Source organism: Anomaloglossus baeobatrachus, chromosome 9 (assembly GCF_048569485.1).
Source record: "Anomaloglossus baeobatrachus isolate aAnoBae1 chromosome 9, aAnoBae1.hap1, whole genome shotgun sequence".
Classification (NCBI taxonomy): domain Eukaryota; kingdom Metazoa; phylum Chordata; class Amphibia; order Anura; family Aromobatidae; genus Anomaloglossus; species Anomaloglossus baeobatrachus.
The window spans coordinates 164,158,393-164,174,472 of record NC_134361.1 but is presented as its reverse complement, the minus strand read 5'-3'; the positions used below and the strand labels follow the sequence as shown (position 1 = coordinate 164,174,472).

General features: G+C 47.5%; 11 non-coding genes and 2 pseudogenes across 11 annotated transcripts; all 13 read left to right on the top strand.

Moving 5' to 3' along the window:
• The first annotated feature begins 483 nt into the window (after nucleotides 1–483).
• LOC142254114 (U2 spliceosomal RNA) lies at nucleotides 484–674 on the top strand. Its single transcript, XR_012727133.1, has one exon. It is a non-coding gene; the product is annotated as a U2 spliceosomal RNA (small nuclear RNA).
• A 1,117-nt stretch (nucleotides 675–1,791) lies between these two features.
• LOC142254113 (U2 spliceosomal RNA) lies at nucleotides 1,792–1,982 on the top strand. Its single transcript, XR_012727132.1, has one exon. It is a non-coding gene; the product is annotated as a U2 spliceosomal RNA (small nuclear RNA).
• Nucleotides 1,983–3,099: 1,117 nt separating this feature from the next.
• LOC142254111 (U2 spliceosomal RNA) lies at nucleotides 3,100–3,290 on the top strand. The gene has a single exon (XR_012727130.1). It is a non-coding gene; the product is annotated as a U2 spliceosomal RNA (small nuclear RNA).
• Nucleotides 3,291–4,407: 1,117 nt separating this feature from the next.
• On the top strand, nucleotides 4,408–4,598 carry LOC142254110 (U2 spliceosomal RNA). Its single transcript, XR_012727129.1, has one exon. It is a non-coding gene; the product is annotated as a U2 spliceosomal RNA (small nuclear RNA).
• Nucleotides 4,599–5,715: 1,117 nt separating this feature from the next.
• On the top strand, nucleotides 5,716–5,906 carry LOC142254109 (U2 spliceosomal RNA). The gene has a single exon (XR_012727128.1). It is a non-coding gene; the product is annotated as a U2 spliceosomal RNA (small nuclear RNA).
• A 1,117-nt stretch (nucleotides 5,907–7,023) lies between these two features.
• Nucleotides 7,024–7,168, top strand: LOC142253755 (U2 spliceosomal RNA; annotated as a pseudogene).
• A 697-nt stretch (nucleotides 7,169–7,865) lies between these two features.
• LOC142253133 (U2 spliceosomal RNA) lies at nucleotides 7,866–8,061 on the top strand. Its single transcript, XR_012726452.1, has one exon. It is a non-coding gene; the product is annotated as a U2 spliceosomal RNA (small nuclear RNA).
• A 1,117-nt stretch (nucleotides 8,062–9,178) lies between these two features.
• Nucleotides 9,179–9,369, top strand: LOC142254108 (U2 spliceosomal RNA). The gene has a single exon (XR_012727127.1). It is a non-coding gene; the product is annotated as a U2 spliceosomal RNA (small nuclear RNA).
• Nucleotides 9,370–10,486: 1,117 nt separating this feature from the next.
• On the top strand, nucleotides 10,487–10,677 carry LOC142254106 (U2 spliceosomal RNA). The gene has a single exon (XR_012727126.1). It is a non-coding gene; the product is annotated as a U2 spliceosomal RNA (small nuclear RNA).
• Nucleotides 10,678–11,794: 1,117 nt separating this feature from the next.
• LOC142253671 (U2 spliceosomal RNA) lies at nucleotides 11,795–11,939 on the top strand (annotated as a pseudogene).
• Nucleotides 11,940–12,636: 697 nt separating this feature from the next.
• Nucleotides 12,637–12,832, top strand: LOC142253132 (U2 spliceosomal RNA). The gene has a single exon (XR_012726451.1). It is a non-coding gene; the product is annotated as a U2 spliceosomal RNA (small nuclear RNA).
• A 1,117-nt stretch (nucleotides 12,833–13,949) lies between these two features.
• LOC142254105 (U2 spliceosomal RNA) lies at nucleotides 13,950–14,140 on the top strand. The gene has a single exon (XR_012727125.1). It is a non-coding gene; the product is annotated as a U2 spliceosomal RNA (small nuclear RNA).
• A 1,117-nt stretch (nucleotides 14,141–15,257) lies between these two features.
• LOC142254104 (U2 spliceosomal RNA) lies at nucleotides 15,258–15,448 on the top strand. The gene has a single exon (XR_012727124.1). It is a non-coding gene; the product is annotated as a U2 spliceosomal RNA (small nuclear RNA).
• The last annotated feature ends 632 nt before the right edge of the window (nucleotides 15,449–16,080 follow it).

Below are 16,080 nucleotides of genomic sequence, written 5' to 3'. Positions count from 1 at the left end.
CTAGTGGAAGGAGGGGGCAATCTCTTTTTTTCCCGGGTGGTAGGGGGATGACAGGAGAAGGGAAGCGGGTGGTGAGAAAGGTACAGAGGGCAGGGTTTGGGGGCTGGGAAGGAAAGGGAAAAGATTAGGGTTTGGGGATGATGAAAGGGCTTTCTACGGGTAAGGATGGCAAAGGGTGGCAGTGACGGAAAGTCAGGCAACCTGTCCTGTCCGTCTTTTTGTATCGTGAATTGGAAAGACTGCAAGGGGGAGGGGAGTTGCTTGCGCCCTAAAGGAGGAGTTATTCAGATTCATTGCAGTGGGCGGCGGCTGCAAAACGCACCATTCTTCTTGTTTTTGCTCTGCAAAGCAGCCTTTTCAAGGGTTGGCTTGGGTGACAAAATGTCTTGTGTAGGCGTGGGTTTGTCTCCCTCTCGCTCTCTCTCCCTAAGATGTGTCCGGCATAGGCCAGGGTGCCACTCGAGGCCCAAACCAATTCTGGTTATCGCTTCTCGGCCTTTTGGCTAAGATCAAGTGTAGTATCTGTTCTTATCAGTTTAATATCTGATACGTCCCCTATCTGGGGACCATATATTAAATGGATTTTTAGAACAGGGAGATGGAAAAAGAGCTTGCTCTGTCCACTCCACGCATTGACCTGGTATTGCAGTACCTCCAGGAACGGTGCACCCCTTCTTAACCCAGTTTCCAAAAGCAGAACTCGATTCACCTGATTCATATTAGCCCGATTAGCGAATTGAAATGAATTTTTATCTAACACACTTTTTACTTGCTTTATTCATCCAAATAGCAAACTCATCACCACTCAACTTCACCAACTCTGCTATGTCCCGTGCAGTATCTTGTTGTCAGTCTAATCTAGAACATGTGTAATTGAATGGAATAGATCCCTTTTGGACAAAGTGGAGTCAGATGCTGCAGTGACCACAGGTGTGAGAGGATCTACAATTGGCATCTGGTGTTATCTCTCTGCTTCCACTCCAAATAAAGTTACCTGTTGTTACCTGAACGTCAAATACTAAGAATGGGCGGCCTATGAAAGAATTAGTACTTTCATTAAGTATACTAAACCGGCTAATTGGGAATAGACAAACTGTAAAAAGCCCTCTGAGAAAGCCCCTCTCTAACCTTTGTTAGTAAGCTTTTCTGTAGCCTGCCTGTTGATGTATTTTCGGTTTGAACAGTGCACAACATGAAGAGACGGAACACTGGCGGCTTGTCACAATGCCCCCCGATGACATCACAATAGCGCTGCTGCCTAGAAAACAAGCTGCGCAGAAGAAGTTGTTCTTTGGGTGGGAGGGTGGGCTAGTGGAAGGAGGGGGCAATCTCTTTTTTTCCCGGGTGGTAGGGGGATGACAGGAGAAGGGAAGCGGGTGGTGAGAAAGGTACAGAGGGCAGGGTTTGGGGGCTGGGAAGGAAAGGGAAAAGATTAGGGTTTGGGGATGATGAAAGGGCTTTCTACGGGTAAGGATGGCAAAGGGTGGCAGTGACGGAAAGTCAGGCAACCTGTCCTGTCCGTCTTTTTGTATCGTGAATTGGAAAGACTGCAAGGGGGAGGGGAGTTGCTTGCGCCCTAAAGGAGGAGTTATTCAGATTCATTGCAGTGGGCGGCGGCTGCAAAACGCACCATTCTTCTTGTTTTTGCTCTGCAAAGCAGCCTTTTCAAGGGTTGGCTTGGGTGACAAAATGTCTTGTGTAGGCGTGGGTTTGTCTCCCTCTCGCTCTCTCTCCCTAAGATGTGTCCGGCATAGGCCAGGGTGCCACTCGAGGCCCAAACCAATTCTGGTTATCGCTTCTCGGCCTTTTGGCTAAGATCAAGTGTAGTATCTGTTCTTATCAGTTTAATATCTGATACGTCCCCTATCTGGGGACCATATATTAAATGGATTTTTAGAACAGGGAGATGGAAAAAGAGCTTGCTCTGTCCACTCCACGCATTGACCTGGTATTGCAGTACCTCCAGGAACGGTGCACCCCTTCTTAACCCAGTTTCCAAAAGCAGAACTCGATTCACCTGATTCATATTAGCCCGATTAGCGAATTGAAATGAATTTTTATCTAACACACTTTTTACTTGCTTTATTCATCCAAATAGCAAACTCATCACCACTCAACTTCACCAACTCTGCTATGTCCCGTGCAGTATCTTGTTGTCAGTCTAATCTAGATCATGTGTAATTGAATGGAATAGATCCCTTTTGGACAAAGTGGAGTCAGATGCTGCAGTGACCACAGGTGTGAGAGGATCTACAATTGGCATCTGGTGTTATCTCTCTGCTTCCACTCCAAATAAAGTTACCTGTTGTTACCTGAACGTCAAATACTAAGAATGGGCGGCCTATGAAAGAATTAGTACTTTCATTAAGTATACTAAACCGGCTAATTGGGAATAGACAAACTGTAAAAAGCCCTCTGAGAAAGCCCCTCTCTAACCTTTGTTAGTAAGCTTTTCTGTAGCCTGCCTGTTGATGTATTTTCGGTTTGAACAGTGCACAACATGAAGAGACGGAACACTGGCGGCTTGTCACAATGCCCCCCGATGACATCACAATAGCGCTGCTGCCTAGAAAACAAGCTGCGCAGAAGAAGTTGTTCTTTGGGTGGGAGGGTGGGCTAGTGGAAGGAGGGGGCAATCTCTTTTTTTCCCGGGTGGTAGGGGGATGACAGGAGAAGGGAAGCGGGTGGTGAGAAAGGTACAGAGGGCAGGGTTTGGGGGCTGGGAAGGAAAGGGAAAAGATTAGGGTTTGGGGATGATGAAAGGGCTTTCTACGGGTAAGGATGGCAAAGGGTGGCAGTGACGGAAAGTCAGGCAACCTGTCCTGTCCGTCTTTTTGTATCGTGAATTGGAAAGACTGCAAGGGGGAGGGGAGTTGCTTGCGCCCTAAAGGAGGAGTTATTCAGATTCATTGCAGTGGGCGGCGGCTGCAAAACGCACCATTCTTCTTGTTTTTGCTCTGCAAAGCAGCCTTTTCAAGGGTTGGCTTGGGTGACAAAATGTCTTGTGTAGGCGTGGGTTTGTCTCCCTCTCGCTCTCTCTCCCTAAGATGTGTCCGGCATAGGCCAGGGTGCCACTCGAGGCCCAAACCAATTCTGGTTATCGCTTCTCGGCCTTTTGGCTAAGATCAAGTGTAGTATCTGTTCTTATCAGTTTAATATCTGATACGTCCCCTATCTGGGGACCATATATTAAATGGATTTTTAGAACAGGGAGATGGAAAAAGAGCTTGCTCTGTCCACTCCACGCATTGACCTGGTATTGCAGTACCTCCAGGAACGGTGCACCCCTTCTTAACCCAGTTTCCAAAAGCAGAACTCGATTCACCTGATTCATATTAGCCCGATTAGCGAATTGAAATGAATTTTTATCTAACACACTTTTTACTTGCTTTATTCATCCAAATAGCAAACTCATCACCACTCAACTTCACCAACTCTGCTATGTCCCGTGCAGTATCTTGTTGTCAGTCTAATCTAGATCATGTGTAATTGAATGGAATAGATCCCTTTTGGACAAAGTGGAGTCAGATGCTGCAGTGACCACAGGTGTGAGAGGATCTACAATTGGCATCTGGTGTTATCTCTCTGCTTCCACTCCAAATAAAGTTACCTGTTGTTACCTGAACGTCAAATACTAAGAATGGGCGGCCTATGAAAGAATTAGTACTTTCATTAAGTATACTAAACCGGCTAATTGGGAATAGACAAACTGTAAAAAGCCCTCTGAGAAAGCCCCTCTCTAACCTTTGTTAGTAAGCTTTTCTGTAGCCTGCCTGTTGATGTATTTTCGGTTTGAACAGTGCACAACATGAAGAGACGGAACACTGGCGGCTTGTCACAATGCCCCCCGATGACATCACAATAGCGCTGCTGCCTAGAAAACAAGCTGCGCAGAAGAAGTTGTTCTTTGGGTGGGAGGGTGGGCTAGTGGAAGGAGGGGGCAATCTCTTTTTTTCCCGGGTGGTAGGGGGATGACAGGAGAAGGGAAGCGGGTGGTGAGAAAGGTACAGAGGGCAGGGTTTGGGGGCTGGGAAGGAAAGGGAAAAGATTAGGGTTTGGGGATGATGAAAGGGCTTTCTACGGGTAAGGATGGCAAAGGGTGGCAGTGACGGAAAGTCAGGCAACCTGTCCTGTCCGTCTTTTTGTATCGTGAATTGGAAAGACTGCAAGGGGGAGGGGAGTTGCTTGCGCCCTAAAGGAGGAGTTATTCAGATTCATTGCAGTGGGCGGCGGCTGCAAAACGCACCATTCTTCTTGTTTTTGCTCTGCAAAGCAGCCTTTTCAAGGGTTGGCTTGGGTGACAAAATGTCTTGTGTAGGCGTGGGTTTGTCTCCCTCTCGCTCTCTCTCCCTAAGATGTGTCCGGCATAGGCCAGGGTGCCACTCGAGGCCCAAACCAATTCTGGTTATCGCTTCTCGGCCTTTTGGCTAAGATCAAGTGTAGTATCTGTTCTTATCAGTTTAATATCTGATACGTCCCCTATCTGGGGACCATATATTAAATGGATTTTTAGAACAGGGAGATGGAAAAAGAGCTTGCTCTGTCCACTCCACGCATTGACCTGGTATTGCAGTACCTCCAGGAACGGTGCACCCCTTCTTAACCCAGTTTCCAAAAGCAGAACTCGATTCACCTGATTCATATTAGCCCGATTAGCGAATTGAAATGAATTTTTATCTAACACACTTTTTACTTGCTTTATTCATCCAAATAGCAAACTCATCACCACTCAACTTCACCAACTCTGCTATGTCCCGTGCAGTATCTTGTTGTCAGTCTAATCTAGATCATGTGTAATTGAATGGAATAGATCCCTTTTGGACAAAGTGGAGTCAGATGCTGCAGTGACCACAGGTGTGAGAGGATCTACAATTGGCATCTGGTGTTATCTCTCTGCTTCCACTCCAAATAAAGTTACCTGTTGTTACCTGAACGTCAAATACTAAGAATGGGCGGCCTATGAAAGAATTAGTACTTTCATTAAGTATACTAAACCGGCTAATTGGGAATAGACAAACTGTAAAAAGCCCTCTGAGAAAGCCCCTCTCTAACCTTTGTTAGTAAGCTTTTCTGTAGCCTGCCTGTTGATGTATTTTCGGTTTGAACAGTGCACAACATGAAGAGACGGAACACTGGCGGCTTGTCACAATGCCCCCCGATGACATCACAATAGCGCTGCTGCCTAGAAAACAAGCTGCGCAGAAGAAGTTGTTCTTTGGGTGGGAGGGTGGGCTAGTGGAAGGAGGGGGCAATCTCTTTTTTTCCCGGGTGGTAGGGGGATGACAGGAGAAGGGAAGCGGGTGGTGAGAAAGGTACAGAGGGCAGGGTTTGGGGGCTGGGAAGGAAAGGGAAAAGATTAGGGTTTGGGGATGATGAAAGGGCTTTCTACGGGTAAGGATGGCAAAGGGTGGCAGTGACGGAAAGTCAGGCAACCTGTCCTGTCCGTCTTTTTGTATCGTGAATTGGAAAGACTGCAAGGGGGAGGGGAGTTGCTTGCACCCTAAAGGAGGAGTTATTCAGATTCATTGCAGTGGGCGGCGGCTGCAAAACGCACCATTCTTCTTGTTTTTGCTCTGCAAAGCAGCCTTTTCAAGGGTTGGCTTGGGTGACAAAATGTCTTGTGTAGGCGTGGGTTTGTCTCCCTCTCGCTCTCTCTCCCTAAGATGTGTCCGGCATAGGCCAGGGTGCCACTCGAGGCCCAAACCAATTCTGGTTATCGCTTCTCGGCCTTTTGGCTAAGATCAAGTGTAGTATCTGTTCTTATCAGTTTAATATCTGATACGTCCCCTATCTGGGGACCATATATTAAATGGATTTTTAGAACAGGGAGATGGAAAAAGAGCTTGCTCTGTCCACTCCACGCATTGACCTGGTATTGCAGTACCTCCAGGAACGGTGCACCCCTTCTTAACCCAGTTTCCAAAAGCAGAACTCGATTCACCTGATTCATATTAGCCCGATTAGCGAATTGAAATGAATTTTTATCTAACACACTTTTTACTTGCTTTATTCATCCAAATAGCAAACTCATCACCACTCAACTTCACCAACTCTGCTATGTCCCGTGCAGTATCTTGTTGTCAGTCTAATCTAGATCATGTGTAATTGAATGGAATAGATCCCTTTTGGACAAAGTGGAGTCAGATGCTGCAGTGACCACAGGTGTGAGAGGATCTACAATTGGCATCTGGTGTTATCTCTCTGCTTCCACTCCAAATAAAGTTACCTGTTGTTACCTGAACGTCAAATACTAAGAATGGGCGGCCTATGAAAGAATTAGTACTTTCATTAAGTATACTAAACCGGCTAATTGGGAATAGACAAACTGTAAAAAGCCCTCTGAGAAAGCCCCTCTCTAACCTTTGTTAGTAAGCTTTTCTGTAGCCTGCCTGTTGATGTATTTTCGGTTTGAACAGTGCACAACATGAAGAGACGGAACACTGGCGGCTTGTCACAATGCCCCCCGATGACATCACAATAGCGCTGCTGCCTAGAAAACAAGCTGCGCAGAAGAAGTTGTTCTTTGGGTGGGAGGGTGGGCTAGTGGAAGGAGGGGGCAATCTCTTTTTTTCCCGGGTGGTAGGGGGATGACAGGAGAAGGGAAGCGGGTGGTGAGAAAGGTACAGAGGGCAGGGTTTGGGGGCTGGGAAGGAAAGGGAAAAGATTAGGGTTTGGGGATGATGAAAGGGCTTTCTACGGGTAAGGATGGCAAAGGGTGGCAGTGACGGAAAGTCAGGCAACCTGTCCTGTCCGTCTTTTTGTATCGTGAATTGGAAAGACTGCAAGGGGGAGGGGAGTTGCTTGCGCCCTAAAGGAGGAGTTATTCAGATTCATTGCAGTGGGCGGCGGCTGCAAAACGCACCATTCTTCTTGTTTTTGCTCTGCAAAGCAGCCTTTTCAAGGGTTGGCTTGGGTGACAAAATGTCTTGTGTAGGCGTGGGTTTGTCTCCCTCTCGCTCTCTCTCCCTAAGATGTGTCCGGCATAGGCCAGGGTGCCACTCGAGGCCCAAACCAATTCTGGTTATCGCTTCTCGGCCTTTTGGCTAAGATCAAGTGTAGTAGTATCGTTTGAAAAGGTGGTTTAAGGCTCCGGCCACCTTAGTACAATGATGCAATGCACACTGGAAGGTTGCGCTTGTTAGTACTTTAGGAGGATAGTATATCCATCTAGAGGAAACCATGGCCCTACCAGGATCGAGGCTATTAGACTGAGTAAGTGTGGGGGTTATGGTGCAATGTGCCCCAGGAATGGACACCCTGGAGGGAGTCTGAACTTGCTAGGTTGGGACCCTGGTAAGCCTCAGACTCTGTCGCACGCCGCGCCTTGCCTATTCATACTTTCCAAGCATATTGCCCTATCCCGGCCTTCTGGCTAAGAAGGGAAATTTTTATAATCCCGGTCGGAGGTCCGGTCAGCTTTGGGCTGAGAAACCAACACTCGGTTGGAGGTCCGGGTCAGCTTTGGCTGAGAAACCAACACCCGGTTGGAGGTCCGGTTAGCCTTGGGCTGAGAAACCAACACCCGGTTGGAGGTCCGGTCAGCCTTGGGCTGAGAAACCAACACCCGGTTGGAGGTCCGGTCAGCCTTGGGCTGAGAAACCAACACCGGTTGACGGTCCGGGCAGTCTCGGCTGCGAAACCAACGACTAGTAGCTCCCTACTCCACTTGGGTAAGATGCCTCGGTGGACGCTGGGAGCAACAACAAGGCTCAACCAGGCTTCGGCTTGGGGGAGCACCGAAGATCCCTGACCCTCGCTGTGGCCTTCTGGCTCGGAGGGACAGGGTTGATTTTTGGGGATCCTCTTCTCACGGAGGGGTCCACACGAATCCTAGCCTTTGCACTGTTTTTGGTGTGACTTCGGTCATGCATTTTTGCGGTGCTTTGGAAAGCTTCATTAAATCAAAAATCTGTTCTTATCAGTTTAATATCTGATACGTCCCCTATCTGGGGACCATATATTAAATGGATTTTTAGAACAGGGAGATGGAAAAAGAGCTTGCTCTGTCCACTCCACGCATTGACCTGGTATTGCAGTACCTCCAGGAACGGTGCACCCCTTCTTAACCCAGTTTCCAAAAGCAGAACTCGATTCACCTGATTCATATTAGCCCGATTAGCGAATTGAAATGAATTTTTATCTAACACACTTTTTACTTGCTTTATTCATCCAAATAGCAAACTCATCACCACTCAACTTCACCAACTCTGCTATGTCCCGTGCAGTATCTTGTTGTCAGTCTAATCTAGATCATGTGTAATTGAATGGAATAGATCCCTTTTGGACAAAGTGGAGTCAGATGCTGCAGTGACCACAGGTGTGAGAGGATCTACAATTGGCATCTGGTGTTATCTCTCTGCTTCCACTCCAAATAAAGTTACCTGTTGTTACCTGAACGTCAAATACTAAGAATGGGCGGCCTATGAAAGAATTAGTACTTTCATTAAGTATACTAAACCGGCTAATTGGGAATAGACAAACTGTAAAAAGCCCTCTGAGAAAGCCCCTCTCTAACCTTTGTTAGTAAGCTTTTCTGTAGCCTGCCTGTTGATGTATTTTCGGTTTGAACAGTGCACAACATGAAGAGACGGAACACTGGCGGCTTGTCACAATGCCCCCCGATGACATCACAATAGCGCTGCTGCCTAGAAAACAAGCTGCGCAGAAGAAGTTGTTCTTTGGGTGGGAGGGTGGGCTAGTGGAAGGAGGGGGCAATCTCTTTTTTTCCCGGGTGGTAGGGGGATGACAGGAGAAGGGAAGCGGGTGGTGAGAAAGGTACAGAGGGCAGGGTTTGGGGGCTGGGAAGGAAAGGGAAAAGATTAGGGTTTGGGGATGATGAAAGGGCTTTCTACGGGTAAGGATGGCAAAGGGTGGCAGTGACGGAAAGTCAGGCAACCTGTCCTGTCCGTCTTTTTGTATCGTGAATTGGAAAGACTGCAAGGGGGAGGGGAGTTGCTTGCGCCCTAAAGGAGGAGTTATTCAGATTCATTGCAGTGGGCGGCGGCTGCAAAACGCACCATTCTTCTTGTTTTTGCTCTGCAAAGCAGCCTTTTCAAGGGTTGGCTTGGGTGACAAAATGTCTTGTGTAGGCGTGGGTTTGTCTCCCTCTCGCTCTCTCTCCCTAAGATGTGTCCGGCATAGGCCAGGGTGCCACTCGAGGCCCAAACCAATTCTGGTTATCGCTTCTCGGCCTTTTGGCTAAGATCAAGTGTAGTATCTGTTCTTATCAGTTTAATATCTGATACGTCCCCTATCTGGGGACCATATATTAAATGGATTTTTAGAACAGGGAGATGGAAAAAGAGCTTGCTCTGTCCACTCCACGCATTGACCTGGTATTGCAGTACCTCCAGGAACGGTGCACCCCTTCTTAACCCAGTTTCCAAAAGCAGAACTCGATTCACCTGATTCATATTAGCCCGATTAGCGAATTGAAATGAATTTTTATCTAACACACTTTTTACTTGCTTTATTCATCCAAATAGCAAACTCATCACCACTCAACTTCACCAACTCTGCTATGTCCCGTGCAGTATCTTGTTGTCAGTCTAATCTAGATCATGTGTAATTGAATGGAATAGATCCCTTTTGGACAAAGTGGAGTCAGATGCTGCAGTGACCACAGGTGTGAGAGGATCTACAATTGGCATCTGGTGTTATCTCTCTGCTTCCACTCCAAATAAAGTTACCTGTTGTTACCTGAACGTCAAATACTAAGAATGGGCGGCCTATGAAAGAATTAGTACTTTCATTAAGTATACTAAACCGGCTAATTGGGAATAGACAAACTGTAAAAAGCCCTCTGAGAAAGCCCCTCTCTAACCTTTGTTAGTAAGCTTTTCTGTAGCCTGCCTGTTGATGTATTTTCGGTTTGAACAGTGCACAACATGAAGAGACGGAACACTGGCGGCTTGTCACAATGCCCCCCGATGACATCACAATAGCGCTGCTGCCTAGAAAACAAGCTGCGCAGAAGAAGTTGTTCTTTGGGTGGGAGGGTGGGCTAGTGGAAGGAGGGGGCAATCTCTTTTTTTCCCGGGTGGTAGGGGGATGACAGGAGAAGGGAAGCGGGTGGTGAGAAAGGTACAGAGGGCAGGGTTTGGGGGCTGGGAAGGAAAGGGAAAAGATTAGGGTTTGGGGATGATGAAAGGGCTTTCTACGGGTAAGGATGGCAAAGGGTGGCAGTGACGGAAAGTCAGGCAACCTGTCCTGTCCGTCTTTTTGTATCGTGAATTGGAAAGACTGCAAGGGGGAGGGGAGTTGCTTGCGCCCTAAAGGAGGAGTTATTCAGATTCATTGCAGTGGGCGGCGGCTGCAAAACGCACCATTCTTCTTGTTTTTGCTCTGCAAAGCAGCCTTTTCAAGGGTTGGCTTGGGTGACAAAATGTCTTGTGTAGGCGTGGGTTTGTCTCCCTCTCGCTCTCTCTCCCTAAGATGTGTCCGGCATAGGCCAGGGTGCCACTCGAGGCCCAAACCAATTCTGGTTATCGCTTCTCGGCCTTTTGGCTAAGATCAAGTGTAGTATCTGTTCTTATCAGTTTAATATCTGATACGTCCCCTATCTGGGGACCATATATTAAATGGATTTTTAGAACAGGGAGATGGAAAAAGAGCTTGCTCTGTCCACTCCACGCATTGACCTGGTATTGCAGTACCTCCAGGAACGGTGCACCCCTTCTTAACCCAGTTTCCAAAAGCAGAACTCGATTCACCTGATTCATATTAGCCCGATTAGCGAATTGAAATGAATTTTTATCTAACACACTTTTTACTTGCTTTATTCATCCAAATAGCAAACTCATCACCACTCAACTTCACCAACTCTGCTATGTCCCGTGCAGTATCTTGTTGTCAGTCTAATCTAGATCATGTGTAATTGAATGGAATAGATCCCTTTTGGACAAAGTGGAGTCAGATGCTGCAGTGACCACAGGTGTGAGAGGATCTACAATTGGCATCTGGTGTTATCTCTCTGCTTCCACTCCAAATAAAGTTACCTGTTGTTACCTGAACGTCAAATACTAAGAATGGGCGGCCTATGAAAGAATTAGTACTTTCATTAAGTATACTAAACCGGCTAATTGGGAATAGACAAACTGTAAAAAGCCCTCTGAGAAAGCCCCTCTCTAACCTTTGTTAGTAAGCTTTTCTGTAGCCTGCCTGTTGATGTATTTTCGGTTTGAACAGTGCACAACATGAAGAGACGGAACACTGGCGGCTTGTCACAATGCCCCCCGATGACATCACAATAGCGCTGCTGCCTAGAAAACAAGCTGCGCAGAAGAAGTTGTTCTTTGGGTGGGAGGGTGGGCTAGTGGAAGGAGGGGGCAATCTCTTTTTTTCCCGGGTGGTAGGGGGATGACAGGAGAAGGGAAGCGGGTGGTGAGAAAGGTACAGAGGGCAGGGTTTGGGGGCTGGGAAGGAAAGGGAAAAGATTAGGGTTTGGGGATGATGAAAGGGCTTTCTACGGGTAAGGATGGCAAAGGGTGGCAGTGACGGAAAGTCAGGCAACCTGTCCTGTCCGTCTTTTTGTATCGTGAATTGGAAAGACTGCAAGGGGGAGGGGAGTTGCTTGCGCCCTAAAGGAGGAGTTATTCAGATTCATTGCAGTGGGCGGCGGCTGCAAAACGCACCATTCTTCTTGTTTTTGCTCTGCAAAGCAGCCTTTTCAAGGGTTGGCTTGGGTGACAAAATGTCTTGTGTAGGCGTGGGTTTGTCTCCCTCTCGCTCTCTCTCCCTAAGATGTGTCCGGCATAGGCCAGGGTGCCACTCGAGGCCCAAACCAATTCTGGTTATCGCTTCTCGGCCTTTTGGCTAAGATCAAGTGTAGTAGTATCGTTTAAAAAGGTGGTTTAAGGCTCCGGCCACCTTAGTACAATGATGCAATGCACACTGGAAGGTTGCGCTTGTTAGTACTTTAGGAGGATAGTATATCCATCTAGAGGAAACCATGGCCCTACCAGGATCGAGGCTATTAGACTGAGTAAGTGTGGGGGTTATGGTGCAATGTGCCCCAGGAATGGACACCCTGGAGGGAGTCTGAACTTGCTAGGTTGGGACCCTGGTAAGCCTCAGACTCTGTCGCACGCCGCGCCTTGCCTATTCATACTTTCCAAGCATATTGCCCTATCCCGGCCTTCTGGCTAAGAAGGGAAATTTTTATAATCCCGGTCGGAGGTCCGGTCAGCTTTGGGCTGAGAAACCAACACTCGGTTGGAGGTCCGGGTCAGCTTTGGCTGAGAAACCAACACCCGGTTGGAGGTCCGGTTAGCCTTGGGCTGAGAAACCAACACCCGGTTGGAGGTCCGGTCAGCCTTGGGCTGAGAAACCAACACCCGGTTGGAGGTCCGGTCAGCCTTGGGCTGAGAAACCAACACCGGTTGACGGTCCGGGCAGTCTCGGCTGCGAAACCAACGACTAGTAGCTCCCTACTCCACTTGGGTAAGATGCCTCGGTGGACGCTGGGAGCAACAACAAGGCTCAACCAGGCTTCGGCTTGGGGGAGCACCGAAGATCCCTGACCCTCGCTGTGGCCTTCTGGCTCGGAGGGACGGGGTTGATTTTTGGGGATCCTCTTCTCACGGAGGGGTCCACACGAATCCTAGCCTTTGCACTGTTTTTGGTGTGACTTCGGTCATGCATTTTTGCGGTGCTTTGGAAAGCTTCATTAAATCAAAAATCTGTTCTTATCAGTTTAATATCTGATACGTCCCCTATCTGGGGACCATATATTAAATGGATTTTTAGAACAGGGAGATGGAAAAAGAGCTTGCTCTGTCCACTCCACGCATTGACCTGGTATTGCAGTACCTCCAGGAACGGTGCACCCCTTCTTAACCCAGTTTCCAAAAGCAGAACTCGATTCACCTGATTCATATTAGCCCGATTAGCGAATTGAAATGAATTTTTATCTAACACACTTTTTACTTGCTTTATTCATCCAAATAGCAAACTCATCACCACTCAACTTCACCAACTCTGCTATGTCCCGTGCAGTATCTTGTTGTCAGTCTAATCTAGATCATGTGTAATTGAATGGAATAGATCCCTTTTGGACAAAGTGGAGTCAGATGCTGCAGTGACCACAGGTGTGAGAGGATCTACAATTGGCATCTGGTGTTATCTCTCTGCTTCCACTCCAAATAAAGTTACCTGTTGTTACCTGAACGTCAAATACTAAGAATGGGCGGCCTATGAAAGAATTAGTACTTTCATTAAGTATACTAAACCGGCTAATTGGGAATAGACAAACTGTAAAAAGCCCTCTGAGAAAGCCCCTCTCTAACCTTTGTTAGTAAGCTTTTCTGTAGCCTGCCTGTTGATGTATTTTCGGTTTGAACAGTGCACAACATGAAGAGACGGAACACTGGCGGCTTGTCACAATGCCCCCCGATGACATCACAATAGCGCTGCTGCCTAGAAAACAAGCTGCGCAGAAGAAGTTGTTCTTTGGGTGGGAGGGTGGGCTAGTGGAAGGAGGGGGCAATCTCTTTTTTTCCCGGGTGGTAGGGGGATGACAGGAGAAGGGAAGCGGGTGGTGAGAAAGGTACAGAGGGCAGGGTTTGGGGGCTGGGAAGGAAAGGGAAAAGATTAGGGTTTGGGGATGATGAAAGGGCTTTCTACGGGTAAGGATGGCAAAGGGTGGCAGTGACGGAAAGTCAGGCAACCTGTCCTGTCCGTCTTTTTGTATCGTGAATTGGAAAGACTGCAAGGGGGAGGGGAGTTGCTTGCGCCCTAAAGGAGGAGTTATTCAGATTCATTGCAGTGGGCGGCGGCTGCAAAACGCACCATTCTTCTTGTTTTTGCTCTGCAAAGCAGCCTTTTCAAGGGTTGGCTTGGGTGACAAAATGTCTTGTGTAGGCGTGGGTTTGTCTCCCTCTCGCTCTCTCTCCCTAAGATGTGTCCGGCATAGGCCAGGGTGCCACTCGAGGCCCAAACCAATTCTGGTTATCGCTTCTCGGCCTTTTGGCTAAGATCAAGTGTAGTATCTGTTCTTATCAGTTTAATATCTGATACGTCCCCTATCTGGGGACCATATATTAAATGGATTTTTAGAACAGGGAGATGGAAAAAGAGCTTGCTCTGTCCACTCCACGCATTGACCTGGTATTGCAGTACCTCCAGGAACGGTGCACCCCTTCTTAACCCAGTTTCCAAAAGCAGAACTCGATTCACCTGATTCATATTAGCCCGATTAGCGAATTGAAATGAATTTTTATCTAACACACTTTTTACTTGCTTTATTCATCCAAATAGCAAACTCATCACCACTCAACTTCACCAACTCTGCTATGTCCCGTGCAGTATCTTGTTGTCAGTCTAATCTAGATCATGTGTAATTGAATGGAATAGATCCCTTTTGGACAAAGTGGAGTCAGATGCTGCAGTGACCACAGGTGTGAGAGGATCTACAATTGGCATCTGGTGTTATCTCTCTGCTTCCACTCCAAATAAAGTTACCTGTTGTTACCTGAACGTCAAATACTAAGAATGGGCGGCCTATGAAAGAATTAGTACTTTCATTAAGTATACTAAACCGGCTAATTGGGAATAGACAAACTGTAAAAAGCCCTCTGAGAAAGCCCCTCTCTAACCTTTGTTAGTAAGCTTTTCTGTAGCCTGCCTGTTGATGTATTTTCGGTTTGAACAGTGCACAACATGAAGAGACGGAACACTGGCGGCTTGTCACAATGCCCCCCGATGACATCACAATAGCGCTGCTGCCTAGAAAACAAGCTGCGCAGAAGAAGTTGTTCTTTGGGTGGGAGGGTGGGCTAGTGGAAGGAGGGGGCAATCTCTTTTTTTCCCGGGTGGTAGGGGGATGACAGGAGAAGGGAAGCGGGTGGTGAGAAAGGTACAGAGGGCAGGGTTTGGGGGCTGGGAAGGAAAGGGAAAAGATTAGGGTTTGGGGATGATGAAAGGGCTTTCTACGGGTAAGGATGGCAAAGGGTGGCAGTGACGGAAAGTCAGGCAACCTGTCCTGTCCGTCTTTTTGTATCGTGAATTGGAAAGACTGCAAGGGGGAGGGGAGTTGCTTGCGCCCTAAAGGAGGAGTTATTCAGATTCATTGCAGTGGGCGGCGGCTGCAAAACGCACCATTCTTCTTGTTTTTGCTCTGCAAAGCAGCCTTTTCAAGGGTTGGCTTGGGTGACAAAATGTCTTGTGTAGGCGTGGGTTTGTCTCCCTCTCGCTCTCTCTCCCTAAGATGTGTCCGGCATAGGCCAGGGTGCCACTCGAGGCCCAAACCAATTCTGGTTATCGCTTCTCGGCCTTTTGGCTAAGATCAAGTGTAGTATCTGTTCTTATCAGTTTAATATCTGATACGTCCCCTATCTGGGGACCATATATTAAATGGATTTTTAGAACAGGGAGATGGAAAAAGAGCTTGCTCTGTCCACTCCACGCATTGACCTGGTATTGCAGTACCTCCAGGAACGGTGCACCCCTTCTTAACCCAGTTTCCAAAAGCAGAACTCGATTCACCTGATTCATATTAGCCCGATTAGCGAATTGAAATGAATTTTTATCTAACACACTTTTTACTTGCTTTATTCATCCAAATAGCAAACTCATCACCACTCAACTTCACCAACTCTGCTATGTCCCGTGCAGTATCTTGTTGTCAGTCTAATCTAGATCATGTGTAATTGAATGGAATAGATCCCTTTTGGACAAAGTGGAGTCAGATGCTGCAGTGACCACAGGTGTGAGAGGATCTACAATTGGCATCTGGTGTTATCTCTCTGCTTCCACTCCAAATAAAGTTACCTGTTGTTACCTGAACGTCAAATACTAAGAATGGGCGGCCTATGAAAGAATTAGTACTTTCATTAAGTATACTAAACCGGCTAATTGGGAATAGACAAACTGTAAAAAGCCCTCTGAGAAAGCCCCTCTCTATCCTTTGTTAGTAAGCTTTTCTGTAGCCTGCCTGTTGATGTATTTTCGGTTTGAACAGTGCACAACATGAAGAGACGGAACACTGGCGGCTTGTCACAATGCCCCCCGATGACATCACAATAGCGCTGCTGCCTAGAAAACAAGCTGCGCAGAAGAAGTTGTTCTTTGGGTGGGAGGGTG